Source organism: Arvicola amphibius, chromosome 9, assembly GCF_903992535.2.
Source record: "Arvicola amphibius chromosome 9, mArvAmp1.2, whole genome shotgun sequence".
NCBI classification, from domain to species: domain Eukaryota; kingdom Metazoa; phylum Chordata; class Mammalia; order Rodentia; family Cricetidae; genus Arvicola; species Arvicola amphibius.
The window spans coordinates 34,901,938-34,916,833 of NC_052055.2; positions in this window are offsets into that span (position 1 = coordinate 34,901,938).

Sequence of the window (14,896 nt, forward strand, 5' to 3'; positions counted from 1 at the left end):
TATCACTTAATGGCTGAGAACTTGCCCAGTAAGAACTTGCTTAATGGGTACAAGGGCTTGGATCCCCAGCACCACAATAACAAAGCCCTACTCTTGATACCAGCTCACAGATCCAGAGAAAAGAGACCATTCACATTGTTAAAACATCCAGCAAGATGAGAGTAGCCCCAGGGATCATCACAAGCAAAGCAAGGGCAGTGTTGCCTCAAAATCCCAGGAAAACTTAGTTGGGGAAGGAGCTTTCTGGGAACAGCTACGGCCTGGGGGTAAAGGCCAAACGCAGGTTTAAAAGTGTCCTGTAGTTGAGGGTACTCACTGGGCAGTGATGGCAAATGCCTTTAATCTCAGCTCTTGTGAGGTGCAATTATGAGGCCAGGTCTACAAACAAGTTCCAGACTCTTTGTCTCAAACCCCGCCCCACAGAGAGAGGGGAGGGGCTCAGCAAGAGCACAAGGGAGCTATTGAGGTACTATGAGCAAATAGTGTCTCAAACGTATGGGGCTGAGTGTAAGGGCCAGAAGAGCAGAGGTTTCTACCCACAGGGAAATGAAAGCAAAACAGAACCGAGCTCCTGATGGTAACCTACGCACTTGAGCAAGCAGAAGTGTTCATATTGGGCTGTAAAGATAGCTCAGTAGGGAAAAGGCTTGCTATGCATGGTACATGCCCCGGGACCTGAGTAAAGTTGGGCATGGTAGCGTGCATCTGTATTTCTAGTCCCGCTACACTGAGATAGGAAACAGAGATGAGAATCTGTATAAGCTTGCGGGCCAGCTAGCCTGGAGTGCGGAGCAGCTAACAAAGAGACCCAAGATAAAGACTGACACCCAAGTTTGTCCCTTGACCTTCATACACACAACATGGCATGGACATGCCTGCACATAAACACACACAGCACATGAAATATTTTTTAGAAAGTTCTCAAGTTGGTACATGTAGTTAAGTGGGATCGTAACTGTGAGATCACCATGGTTGAAAAAGAGAAGCATTTTCCAACACCTGGGATCTGGCCTGTCCTATCTGCAAGGTTTCAGTGCCACTAGGAGCTGTCCTGGCACTCCCAGATAGAGACATGGGGGTTGCTAGGAGCCGGTCTGGCCCTCACAGATAGAAGCCTTGATGTTCTGCTTAAACAATTTCACAAAACACTGGCAGCAGACCAGGCCAGTCTGTCACCATAATGGGTCAAGAAAAACCAAGACCCCTCTTATTTAAACACAGGAAAAACACAGGCATTGTTCAAGCTATAAGAAGGACCAAGTCATGCTCTTCTCTGTGTCTCCAAGAATTGCCCATGCCCCCATAGAGAGTAATCCAACTTGATCAGCCCATATATGTGCCCAAGGGGATTATATGGGAAAGCATGACAAGGTTAACTGTACTAGGGCCAAAGGAAGTAACTTTCAATCAAAAATACTTAATTTCATAAGTAATAATTAAATCTTCTTGTTTTTAAGATTAAACAACACCAGCATTTGTGGGGGAAAAATGTTCATCTCTTCATTCTATGCCTGACCCTCAGAGCAACATTATCATTGGTACCAGTTGCAAAACACAGTAAGGGCTTAGCTCTAAACTCCAGCTCCTTGAGGCCAGCTCAGGTCTCCCATGCACTGCCTCTGGCCCACCAGGGCTACTGCTCTGCATCTCTTGGTTGGAAGCACCTTCAGAGCAGGTCTGAATTTTACACATAACCCAGCATGTAGTATAGAACCTAGTACACCACAGTGTCAACCATGGATTGAATGAGTAAGTTAACACAGCATTAGCCTGCCATGGGACAAGTGACCGACCATCAGCATCAGTGGGTGGTGTCTCAGGAGTGAGGGGAGTAATACCAAAGGCCATGGTGAGTTGCACAGAGTCACGTATGTAGAAAGCACGTGGAGCAAGGAGAGGATGTGCGGGAGAGGAACAGATTGAGCAAGGGAGTCAAAGTTGAGGTAACCTACCGTAGACCGGAAGCCCCAAAGTCTGAAGTATATTGTGCAAGCAGCAATGGCTCTAAAATGGTTTGAGCAGAGGCAGAAAAACTGGTAAGGACCAAGAAGTGATGTGGGCGAGGAGGACTTGCACTCAGGGACAGGAGCAGATTAGAAGTAAAGAGACTTGGTGGAAATAAGGCATCGGCCCTGCAGGCTCCCAAATTGGCCCCTTCTCTACTGGGGTCCAGATGCTACTTTCCTAGGTCCCAGGTGCCTGTTCAGGCACCCAGTCACTCCACAGGTGCTGCAGGCTTCACAGGACATTGAGACCTTTCTGAATGGCCCAAATGCACAGAACCTTCCCCCAACTCCAACTTCTCAACCCCCATCTCTTCAAAATCAGAATGATGCTTCTCCCTGAAGGCATCATTCCCTCTGGATCTGCTTCATCAGCCACATCTCCATCCTCACCACTGCCACGTCTAACCTCAAGGCTCTTGGGCATCTGTTCTCTCTCAACCCACTCTGGCTAGCTGTTCACTCTCATCCAGCAACTTCCTGAGATAACTCTAACATCAGGGTCAAACCCGCTTCTTGATCCCAACTGTCACCAGGACTTCGGGGGAGTTAAGTTCTGTCTTTTGAATATGTCTCTGAGATGGCCCTTCTCTCACGTCATGTGATTGTCACCACGGCAGCCTCCAGTCTATCCTTACACGGCTGAGAAATCTGAAGAATGGCCAGATAATTATTACCCACTTAAATCCCTTCAGCGCCCTCACAAATATGGAGAATAAACTGATCTGAGCCCAACTGCCACTCCAAATGCTGTAAAACAGCTGTAACCATGTAAACATGCATGGTGCAGCAAGAATGCACAAAGCACATGCAAAGAGAGACCTCTCAGCTGGGAGGGAACAGGTGCATCTGTATGATTGTCAGAAGTTGCCTGAGTTGACAAGAATTCCCACTTGGGAATCTCAGGGGAAGAAAGCCCTAGTAAGACATAGGCTCTTATCTAGAAACCTGGAGGGTTCCTACTAGAAGCAGGTGTGAAGTAGCCAAAACCACAACCCAGGCTCTACCCATCTCTGCTCCAGTGCTTATTGGAAGTCAGTTCTCACCCTGTGTCTGGCAATGGGTAAAGTGAATTCCTTCTAAAAGAAGATAACGCCTAGAACACATTATCTGTAATTTTGTTAAAGTTACTAAGTATTTCAAAATATAAGACTGTCTAACAACCAAAAGAGAAAGTCAAACAAAAGAAACAGACCTCAAGGTGATTTCATTTCAGAAATGGAGAGAAAACAACAAGGTCTTTAGTTCAGACATGATTATTAAGGAAAAACACAAGTGGAAGCAGAAGAGAGTAGAACGAATATGAAAAATTCCATCAAGAATTAGATTATATAACAATAACAAGAATCAGGTGAGTGTGGTGGCCCACGCTTTTAAACCCAGCACTCAGGCAGCAGAGGTAAGTGGACCTATGTGAGCTTGAGTCCAGCCTGGTTACACAGAGAAACCCCTTCTCAAAAAACAAAACAAGAAAAAAAACAATAACAAGAACCAAATTTAGCTTTAAATTTTTTTAAGGTACAGTCTCAGGGGGATGGGACAACAGGCTCAGAGGCTAAGAGTATTTGTTGCTCTTGCAGAGGACCTGTGTTCAGTTCCCAGCACCCCCACAACAGCTCACACCCATCAGTAACTCCAGCTCCGGGAAATCAATGCCCTCCTCTGGTATCCACAAGCACCAGGTATGCGAATATACATACACATACAGTCAGACAAAACACTCATACACATAAAATAAAATTTTTTAAAGAAACCAAAAAGGGGCTTGGAGTACAGGGCAATAGTAAAACTCTTGCTTAGTGTGTTTCAGGCCCTGGGTGTGAGACCCTGTGCACACAAAGTAAAAAATGAGAAAACAGAAACTAATGATTTGGTGAGGATGTGGAGAAACTGGAGTCCTTGTGCACAAAACCTAAAAATGGTACAGTGGGGTGGTGGTGCCACACACCTTAGATCTCAGCACTCGGGAGGCAGAGGCAGACAGATTTCTGTGAGTTCAAGGCCAGCCTGGTCTACAGAGCTAGTTCCAGGACAGCTAGAGTTGCTGCACAGAGAAAGCCTGTCTCAAAAAAAAAAAAAAAAAAAAAAACAACCAAACAAAAAAAAGGTACAGTGCTGGAGAAAACAGGATAGCAGTTTCTAGAATAACTAAAACCAGGATGACCATATGACCTAGTTACAGACTATAATAACAAAGTGTCAAGTGGTAAGAACCTAACACAACTGGGAGCTATTTTATATGTTAAATGGTAAAGAAATACATAAACGGTACTAAAATTATAACATTTTAACAATTATAACCATAGAAAAAAACCTGAAGTTTGATTGAGGAAGTGGGCTTTTGTGAAGTGAGTTACCGGAAGTCAGGTGGAAAGATCAAACTAGGTGTGGAAGTCTCAGCAGACCTAGGCATCTGGTAGACACCCGGGGTGTATCCGTTCTGTGTGTCCCTCTGGGGCTGTGGTTTGCTCACAAGATGCTTTCTGTTGTCACATAATTTTTAAAGGATTTATTTGTATTTTATGTATATGAATGTTGCACCTACATGTGTGTGTGTGTACACCACATGTGTGTGGTACCCATGGAGGTCAGAAGAGGATGTCAGATCCTCTGGAACTGGAGTTACAGACCGTTGTAAGCCAGCATGCAGATGCTGAACTGGGGTTCGGCAAAAGCAGACAGGGCTCTTAACTGCCCAGCTGTTGCTACAGTCCTTCACATAATGTTTCTTCTGGTGGGAAAACTTAAACACAAAATTTACTTCAAGCTCCATTTGTTCCCAAAGAAATCAATAGGGCTGAAACTGGTTTGCATTTCAAGCATAACAGCAACATCATTTACTGTTACTTATTCCTTTAATCAGCTTTTCCAAAAACTCAACAGTTCCAAATGTACCAGTCAAGGACACTTGTATTCATCCTTGCCATAAAAGTGTAGCAAAACTGCTCCAAGGAACTAACAGACAGACTGAGGTTTCAACCCTTATCTGAGTGGTAGAAGGCCAGCTACCCTTAGCGGGAGGGGCCAAGAAGGGACCAGAGCACAGTTTGGGAACTGACTGGTTAAAGCAGATATCCAACATTACCTACCAAAGAGCTTAAAGTGTTTGTCAGAGTCCCAAGCTCCTCCCAGAGTTCTAGGCAGTGGTTCTGGGAAGGTCTTTTTGACCTTGCTGAAACCCAGCTGGGATTCATTGCCAGGCCAGGCTGGCCCAAGAGTCCTGCAAGAAGCCAGGCTTCTTCAGGGCAACATCTGCCGCTGGGACCTGGCTGCAGCCCAGCTAGGGACACATGACCTGGAAAGGCTGCCTCCAGCCTAAGATCATGGGCAGAGCAGGCTGGCAGTGCCCACAGGGTGCAGAGCAGGCTGGCTGTACCCACAGGGTGCAGAGTAAGCTGGGCAGTACCCACAGGGTGCAGAGTAAGCTGGGCAGTACTCACAGGGTGCAGAGTAAGCTGGGCAGTACCCATAGGGTGCAGAGCAGGTTGGCTGTACCCACAGGGTGGACTCCGACCCTGTGCCTGTCTTCACTGGCCTGGATGGGAATAAACTAGCATGGATTCTGCATTTTCAGAGCATCTCAGCAGTCCTGCCCCACCACCCCAGGGAGGCGGGTGAAGAAGCTGAGTCTCAGGAGTCCATATTCATTACTGGGGCTTATTTACACTCACCATTTTTAGCTGGGCTTTAGATAGCCAAGTGTAGGTGCTATGAATTCCACTCTCAGAGAGGGAACCAGTTTGAGGTAACCTCACACTCCCATATCTACATGGCCAGGAAAATGCTGGGCTGTATGGACACCACTCCTCAGACTATCTCTCTTCATCAGTGTTCTATTGCTGTGAGGGGACACCGAGACCGCTGCAACTCTTAAAACATTTAATCGGGACTGGCCTACAGTTTCAGAGGTCTAGTCCATTATCTTCATGGTGGGGAACATGGCAGCATGCAGGCAAACACGGTGCTGGAGAAGAAGCTGAGAGTTCTACATTCAGATTCACTGACAGCAGGAAGAGAGCCGCTGGGCCTGGCTTAGGCTTTTGAAAACCTCAAAGCCCACCCCAATGATGCTTCCTCCAACAAGGCCACACCTCCTAATCCTTTTCAAGTAGTGCCACTCCTTGATGACTAAGCATTCAAATATAAAAGCCTATGGGGCCATTTTTAGTCAAACCACCACAGTCACCTGCCAATCCCCTTTTGTGTTTACAGAGGTTCCTGGTGAAAGCTGCTTTTGAAGGATTCGTTACAACTGGGCTGAGCTGAGAGTTAGGGGTAGGGTCAGTTCCCTCAGGAGCAGCTTATCCCAAAAGCACCCTGCACATCTGTCTAGGCATCATGGGTTCAGAGAGGTGTGTCTGAGATGCCAGACCCAGCCAAATGTCCCAGAGTTGGGGAGGAGCAAACTTAGGGGAGGAAAGATCGTGTGATTTGGGGAGGACACACTACCCCAGTCAAAGGAACAGGGTGAGGAGCAGTGAGGACATTCAGGGAAGGGACTAGCACCCAAAGGTGAAATTTCCAGAGTTCTGGACTTCACTCTGGAGCTAGGAGCAAAGACAGTGCTTAGGCAAGGCAACGTCCATTTGATACTCCATGGACTCACCAAGAACTTTCGGAAGGGACAGTAATTAATTCAAGACCCAACCAAGTGACTCTTGTGCACCCCGATGCCTCCAGTCATAGAGTGCTCCAAATTCTCTGGCCCTTACACCTGTGTGTAAAATACAAAGTTCTTATCTCAGCCACAGACACGTAATCCCGTGATCCGCTTCCCGGAATTGCTTTCCCTCTTCCTGAGGCTACTCCTACTTCCTCTCACGGGTGTCCTTGAAGAACTCAACCACACGCCAACCCCAGGGCCTTGCACTGTTACTCCCTTAGTGTGAAATGTTTTTGTCTATTTTTAAATGTTATTTGTTTATATGTATACTGTGTTTACAGAGTTGTTATATATAGGCTGGTTCTCATTGTGTAACCCTGGCTAGGCTGGAACTCTCTATGTAGACCAGGCTGGCCTCAAACTCACAGAGTTCTTCTGTTTCTGCTTCCAGAGTGCTGGAATCAAAGGTGTGCCACCACCACACCCAGCCTCTTTTTTAAAAAATCTCATTTCACGTATTTTCTATTTGGGGTAATCCATGGGTGCCACGGCACACACGTGGATGTCAGAGGACGTCTGCAGGAATGGGTCCTCTCTTTTCACCATGTGAGTCCTGAGAGCTAATGCAGATAGTCAGGCATGGTGGGAGGCGCTGTGACTGACTGAGACTTCCATCTCACCGAGGCAGCTTTGTCTTTTCTCAGTTCCTACCTCCAGGTCTCCAGTCACGCACTCCATTCTTAGAGAAGCCTTTCCCTAAGCTCTGTCCCAGTAGCCATCTGTCCTGGGATCCCTTTATCTGGTTTCCTCTCTACTTGTGAAACATCATCCCACCTGCCACATATACACAGTTATTTCTGAAAAGTTTCTGTACCCCGACAGCCTCCCCACCGACGCAGCAATCCAAATCAGACCAAATCAAACCAAATTAGAAAAAGCCCAGGTTTAATGGATACAACGTTCCCAGATGATTTCCCAGCCCCCCAGAGAGGAAAGGGAAAAAGAAGAGACCCGAAAACTATGTGTCTGTTTTCTGGTGGGCAGAAAACTCCTGAGGGAGTGTCTTGAGCTTCTCTGGGGGACAGGTCATCATTCGGTGGGCTTTTGGAGATGAGGCAGGGTTTGGGGAAGGAAGGGATGGGGAGGGGAGATTGAGGTAGAGCTTTTACCAGACTATTCCAGACTCTGGGTATATGGATGCCAGGGGCTGGGGTGGAACTTCCAACAGAACAATCCCTACAATCCCTTATTCCTTTCTCCTCTTCCTTCTCCCTCCTCTTCCTTCTCCCTCCTCCTCCCTCCTTCCTCCTCCTCCTCCTCCTCTCCTTCTCCTTCTCCTTCTTTTTGTTTTGTTTTTCAAGACAAGGTTTCTCTGTGGAGCTTTGAGGCCTGTCCTGGATCCACCTGCCTCTGCCTCCCAAGTGCTGAGGTTAAAGGCGTGCGCCACCACTGCCCGGCTAGTCACCCCTTGTTCTGACCGTCATCCTTCCTTCTGTTAGAAGACTGCCTCCGTGCAGCACAGAGGCTCTGCTGTGCTCACTGTACTGAAGGAGATGGCTCCCGAAGCCTGCTGTGGAGAGTCACCTAAGGATCATCCTCTCCATAGCTACAGAACAGCACTACTGCCTGCTTTAGAGGAATACGCTGTGGCATGGACAGGGTCACATCGGTCACAGTTACTCAGCCATAAGTAGCTTTTAGATCTCAGACCATGGACTGGAGAGGAGGCCCCATGGGTAGAAAGCTTGCCATGCAAGCTTGGGGACCTGAGTTCAAATTCTGAGAATCCACACAGAAAGCAAGACATGGTTCCACACAGGTCTGTTTGGAGCAGAGCCAGGAGGATCGCTGGGGCGCAGGGGCAGTGAGTGTCTCGCTAGGGTTTCCATTGCTGTGATAAAGCACTACAAACAAAAAGGCAACTTGGAGAGGAAAGGGTTTGTCTTAGCTCCTACTTCGTAGTCCACGTCCAGGGAAGTCAGGGCAGGAACTCAACACAGGAACCTGTGGTAAGTATTTTGAAAATCTCCAGTTGTGGGTTTCTCCATCAATGCAATAAGCTGAATTAATAAGGCCAGTTATTTTTTTAAAAAAATAATAATAATAATTTTTATTTCATGTGCATTTGTGTTTTGGCTATATGTATGTCTGTGTGCGGGTGGCAGTACCGCTGAAACTGGAGTCATGAGATAGTTATGAGCTGCTATGTGGGTGCTGGGAATTGAACCCAGAATCCCCTGGAAGAGCAGACAGTGTTCTTAACCACTGAGCCATCTCTCCAGCTCCCAATTTCAGGTTGTAATTAACAGAGCAAAGCAACTCCTGGGTGACTCTTGGAAAAACAGGAGAGAAATCACATGGCAGATCTGGATCTTAAACACCCTGTAGCCATGATCTTGAGCATCTCAGGGGGAGGAGCCACCCCTTGGTTTCTGAGGAGTGGGGCTTAGAGAGGGAGGGGTGGGTACTGAGGCAGAGCTTCCACCTAAACATCTTGGATCTAGGAATTGATGCAGAAGCCATGAAGGAGTGCTGCTTACTGGCTTGATCTTCATGACTTGCTCAGACTGCTTTGTTATATTCCCCTGGGACCATTTACCCTGGGGTGGCACCTCCCCATTGATCACTAATCAGTAAAACGTACCCCAGGGCTGCCCACTAGCAAATCTGGTAGGAATATTCTCTCAACTGATGTTCTCTTTTCCCAAGTGATTATAGCTTGTGTTAAGTTATGAAAATAGGTGACACGGTGAGACACCCTGTCTCAAGTGACTAAGGGAGAGAGAAGCACACTCAAAATCTTACTCTGTTCTTCAGCCTTCTCTCTTCTCTACATGAGCACATGCGCGCGCGTGCGCGCGCACACACACACACACACACACACACACACGAGTTAAATAGAAAAGACATCAGGCCTGTCTGTCTGTGCTTTTCTGTCGCTCCTGCCCAGACAGACAGGGAATGTTCAAACACCCCCATCAGCTTCCGGTGTGGCTCCCTAATCTGTTCCTGCAATACAAACAGAATCAGAGGGAGAACGAGGCTCTTCACAGGCCTGGCTGCTCACTGACACACCATGGGCCTGGCAGCTGGCAGGTTCCAGATCTACAGTTTAATGAGAAAATGTGTTTACAGCAGAGAGTGCTTCCTGCTTCCCTCCCATTACCTTATCTAGTGTGCCCAAGGACAACAAGAGGAAGGACGTTATTATCCCTACACTAACGTGAAGAGTTGGAGGCCTAGAGAGGTTGGGGACCTGCCCAGACCCACAGCACATAGACAGGAATCGCATGCAGCTCCGAGCACTGACGCTGAAGGGAGAGGAACTGGTCTGATGGAAACCAACCGATTTAGAGAAGCAGTACACAGGCTGAGCTGTGAAGGAGTAGTTACAGAAAGACAGAGGAGGACAGTGTGGGTCTGAGGCTGGCACCCTGGAGTTTGCTATGGACCAACAGTTCGTGTACCCTCAAAACTCATATGTTAAAATCCGAGCCCCCAAAGTAATGATATAGGGAGGCAATTAAGTCTTGAGACACAGACCTAATGTAAGGACTATGTCTTTATAAAAGGACACTAAAGCTGGGCTTGATGACACACACTTACCACGCCAGCACTCAGGAGGCTGAGGCAGGAGGATTGCTTTGGGTCTGTTGCCATTCTGGACTACATAGTGAGTTCCAAGCCAGCCAGGGCTACAGGAAAAGGCACTGCTGTTAAAAAATAAAAAGGAGAAGAACATTTAGTTAAAGCTTTGTTTATTCTGCCAGTCGACACACGGTCCTCCCCAGCAGCTGCTGTCATTCTTGCATGCCAGTCTCTCCTCTAGCTTGCCAACCTCCAGCCAAAGAGGGTAAGTAAGGAAGTCTCTGGAGCACGGCTCATACAGAGCATATCCCCTGTTGTAAAGCACTCAGGAAACAACCGGTTACAAAGCCACTGGCACAGAGCCCGCTTTTGGGAGGCAGAAGCAGAGGGATCTCTGGGAGTTTGAGGCCAGCTTAATGCACAGAATAAGTTCAGGCCAGGACTTCAGAGAGAAACCCTATGTCAGGAAAATAAAATAAAACAACAACAACAGCAAGCGAAGCTACTGGCAAGAATGTGTCCTAGAGAGGTGAAGAACCCGCTTTGTTACAGACCTGGTACTGTGGCACTCCATGCCAGAAGTCCCCTGAACATCTGAGCTGCCAACTTCCCCGTCAGTATCTCATGTAGGAAAACTGGTCAGGACTTCAAAAGAGATCTGTGCTTTCCAGAGCGTGGCTACTGATATTTTGCAGGTGGCAAGTGAGGCTGTTCTGGCTGGTGTTTTTAAAAATAACCAACCTGTACGGTATCCATGCCAATGTAAAGCAATTATGCCATAAGAGCTCCACCCAGGCAGCACACCACGCATGTAGAGAATGTGGTATAGAGTCCAGTAAGGCGGGGTTATGGTGGCACACTCCTGTAATCCTAGAACTTGGGAGATGGAGGAGGAAGATCAGGAGTTAAAAGTCTTCCTTGGCTACACAGTAAACTTGAGACTAGTCTGGGGCTGCATGAGAGCCTGTGTCAAACAAACAAACAAAGCAAAGGCTGGGGACAAAGTGCTCTAAGTCAAGAAAGTGTGTTGTGAAATATTATCTTAACTGAGCAAAGATGTGTTACATTTGCTTATGCTGCAGAATATTACTTCAACAGTGTAAAAGTGTGTTACCTTTGTTTATGCTGCATTTGTTTAATGATGTAAAGATGTGTTGCATTTGTTTCACCTTGCCTGCCTAAGACACCTGATTGGTCTAATAATGAGCTGAACGGTCAATAGTTAGGCAGAGAAAGGATAGGCCAGACTGGTGGGCAGAGAGAATAAGTAGGAAAAAAATCTAGGCTCTAAAGGAAGGAGGAGGCTGGGTGGGAGATGGTGGCGCACACCTTTAATCCCATCATTGCGTGGTGGGAGGACTAAAAACATTGAATCCTCCAGCTAGACAGACGATGGCTGCTGGGCGGTGGTGGCACCCGCCTTTAATCCCAGCACCCAGGAGGCAGAGGCAGAGGCAGAGGCAGGCGGATCTCCGTGAGTTTGAAGCCAGCCTGGTCTACAGAGCGAGTTCCAGGACAGGCTCCAAAGCTATAGAGAAACCCTGTCTCAAAAAAAGAAAGAAAGAAAGAAAGAAAGAAAGAAAGAAAGAAAGAAAGAAAGAAAGAAAGAGAAAGAGAGGAAGAGAAAGAAAGGAAGAAAGGAAGAAAAATCAAAGGAGAAGGAGAGAGACAAGAATGAGGAGAAAGACAGGGACATGCCTGTGGCAAGAAGTCAGGCAGCCACCAGCCAGCCAGACAGGAGTAACAGTGAAAGCAGACATACAGAAAGTAAGATAAAAAGCCCCAAGGCAAAAGGTAGATGAAGAGAAACAGATTAATTTAAAAGAGCTAGTCAGAAATGAGCCTAAGCTAGGCCGAGCATTCATAATTAATATTAAGTCTCTGGGTCATGATTTGGGAGCTGGTTGGTGGCCCAAAAGAAAAGGCCTGGTACAAAAGTGTTTGCTTTGCAGGCATAGGAACCTGAGTTGAATCCCGAAAACACAGTTTTTTTGTTTGTTTGGTTGGTTTTTGGTTTTTGGTAGCTTTGGAGCCTGTCCTGGAACTAGCTCTTGTAGACCAGGCTGGCCTCGAACTTACAGATATCCATCTGCCTCTGCCTCCCGAGTGCTGGGGTTAAATGTGTGTGCCACCACATGCTGACAAAACCCAGACTTTTTAAAAAAGAAACCAGACGTGGTGGCACAAATTTACAATCCCGGAGCTGAAAAGGTTGGCACAGGCAGATCCCTAGGACTTTCCGGTCAGTTCTGCCCTGCCTACTTGGCAAATTCCAGGCCAGTGTGAGGCTTTGCTCCCCTCCCAATGGAGACGCCGCCTGGCTAGTCTTGAACTCAGAAAGATCTGCATGCCTTTGCCTCCCAAGTACTGGGATTAAACGCATGCTGCCGTTGTGCCTGTTGGATTTTTCTACTGCTCACTCTGTAGACCAGGCTGGTCTCAAACTCCCAGAGATCCATCTGTCTCTGACTCTTAAGTGCTGGAATTAAAGGTATGCACCACCACACCCAACTAACATTTGGGTTTTTTAAACATAAAGTTCCTATTGATTGCAGAGAAAGAGAGAGAGAGAGAGAGAGAGAGAGAGAGAGAGAGAGAGAGAGAGAGAGAGAGAGAGAGTTTTAGTTCTTTATGATAGTGTTCTCTTAGGGAAAAAAAGAATAACAATTTATTCATACTTTTTTTTTAGCCCCTTCTATGTGCCAGCAAGGCCTTTGCTGGGCTCTGGAACACAAAGCACAGGGACGGTGTGATTCTTTTCTTCTGGAATGTCTTTCTAAACCTCTCCTCTGGCCTGGTTCTGATGGGGCTATCAGGGTGCCCCCTGTTGGCAGCTGTACAAAGAAAAGCTGCAGTGGAAGAGGGTGCTGGAGGTGAAACTTCCAGCAGGCCAGAGACTAGGGGCGGTGCTTGCAGCAAGCCCTGACCCAGACAGCTGCGAAGATGCTGAAGAGTAGAGAACTGGGTGAGCCCCAGCACTCTGCGCACCCAGCTCATGGGGCACCCAGCCTCACCAACTGCCACAACTGGGCCTGGCATGCGTGTAGCACTCAATAACTGCCACCCCATAGCCCCTTCATCATCTGAAGCATAAGATACGGGTACCTACAACATTGAGGAGCACAGCGGCAAAGGCCACCTGAAAGCAGGGCATGGTGGCGCACGGCTTTGATCCCAGCACTGTGGGGACAGAGGTGGGTGGATATCTGTGAGCTTGTGGTCAGCCTGGTTTACAGATTGAGTTCCAGGTCAGCCAAGGCTTCAAAATGAGACCCTGTTTCAAAAAACAACCAAAACCGAAACGTGGAGGTGGTAGGCAAACTGAGTGGAGAACAGGCGAATTCCTCCCAGGAACGACTTCTATCCACGGGATGCGAACACAGGCTGGCAGACCGCAGATTTAAAAGCAATTACTTCAGGATCAAAGTGGTCACACGGCCAGCATTGCTAGTGTTGTGTTGACCATGTGCAGTATATGGCAGCTTCCCAGGGGAGGCCTCTCAGCATATCATAGTCCATCCGTGTGGGGAAAAGGGGAAGCCAAAGGTAAGAGGGGTATGGACAGCCTCCAAGACAGACCCCAGGTCATTAGCAACTTTGTATTTTGAAAGAAAGAAAAAGAAAATCGGTTTACCAAGCTTGATGAAGCTGCAAAAATTCCAAGCCAAGGCAGGGTGCAGAGCTCCCTGAAGGATCGCCAAGCTGGAACGCTGAACTGAATCTAACAAGACAAAATTCAATGGGGACAAACTGTGCAAACCCAGTGACCGGAAACCAGAGTGAGGGGATATGACTCAGCGTTCAAGAAGGGACAACCCTAAGATTTGTTCCCAGGGAGCTCCTAAGAAGCCTGCGAGGAATGAAATATTTGAGTGGATGTTGGAAGATTCCTGCTGGATCTCCAGCTGCCTGCAGCCAACAACCCCGACCTGTTTGCAGATGGCACTGCCCAGGAGCCCAGCCAGGCTAGACCAAAGATAGCACAGGGACAATCATCACCCCTGCTCCCCAGACCTCACTTCCTGAATATAAGAGCCAAGTGGATGGAAGTAGATTTTAGATAAATCCTATTCTCCAGACTTCCAACCTGACTAATAGGTATACCAAAGGACACTTTGTAAACACTACAGAATAAAGCTAATGATCAGAACAATGAAATGAGGGGCTGGAAAGATGGCTCCGTGGGAAGAGCACTGACTGCTCTTCTGGAGGACCAGGGTTCAATTCCCAGCACCCACACGGCAGCTCGCAACTGTCTGTAGTTCCAGTTCCAGGGGATTCAACACCCTCACACAGATATACATGCAGGCAAAACACCAATGTACATATAATAAAAATAAGTAAATAGAAAAGAGAAAACTGTAATGAAGAGGATAAGAACAGAAAGAGCAGGGCAGGGCTAGAGAGAGAACTCAACTCTTGCAGAGCATCTGAGTTTGCATTCCAGCACAACTGCTTGTGACTCCAGCTCCAGGTGAGCTGCCTCCAATGTCTTCGGGCACCAACTCTGCCTGCACTCACATGTGCACACACATGTGCACACGCATGCGCACACGCATGCATGCACATGAACACACATGCATGATTTTAAAAATCTTTTAAAAAAAGAATAAATTGGTGGTGATGACACTCGCCTTTAATCCCAGCACTCAGGAGACAGAGGCAGGCAGATCTCTGTGAGTTCGAGGCTAGTTTAGTTTAC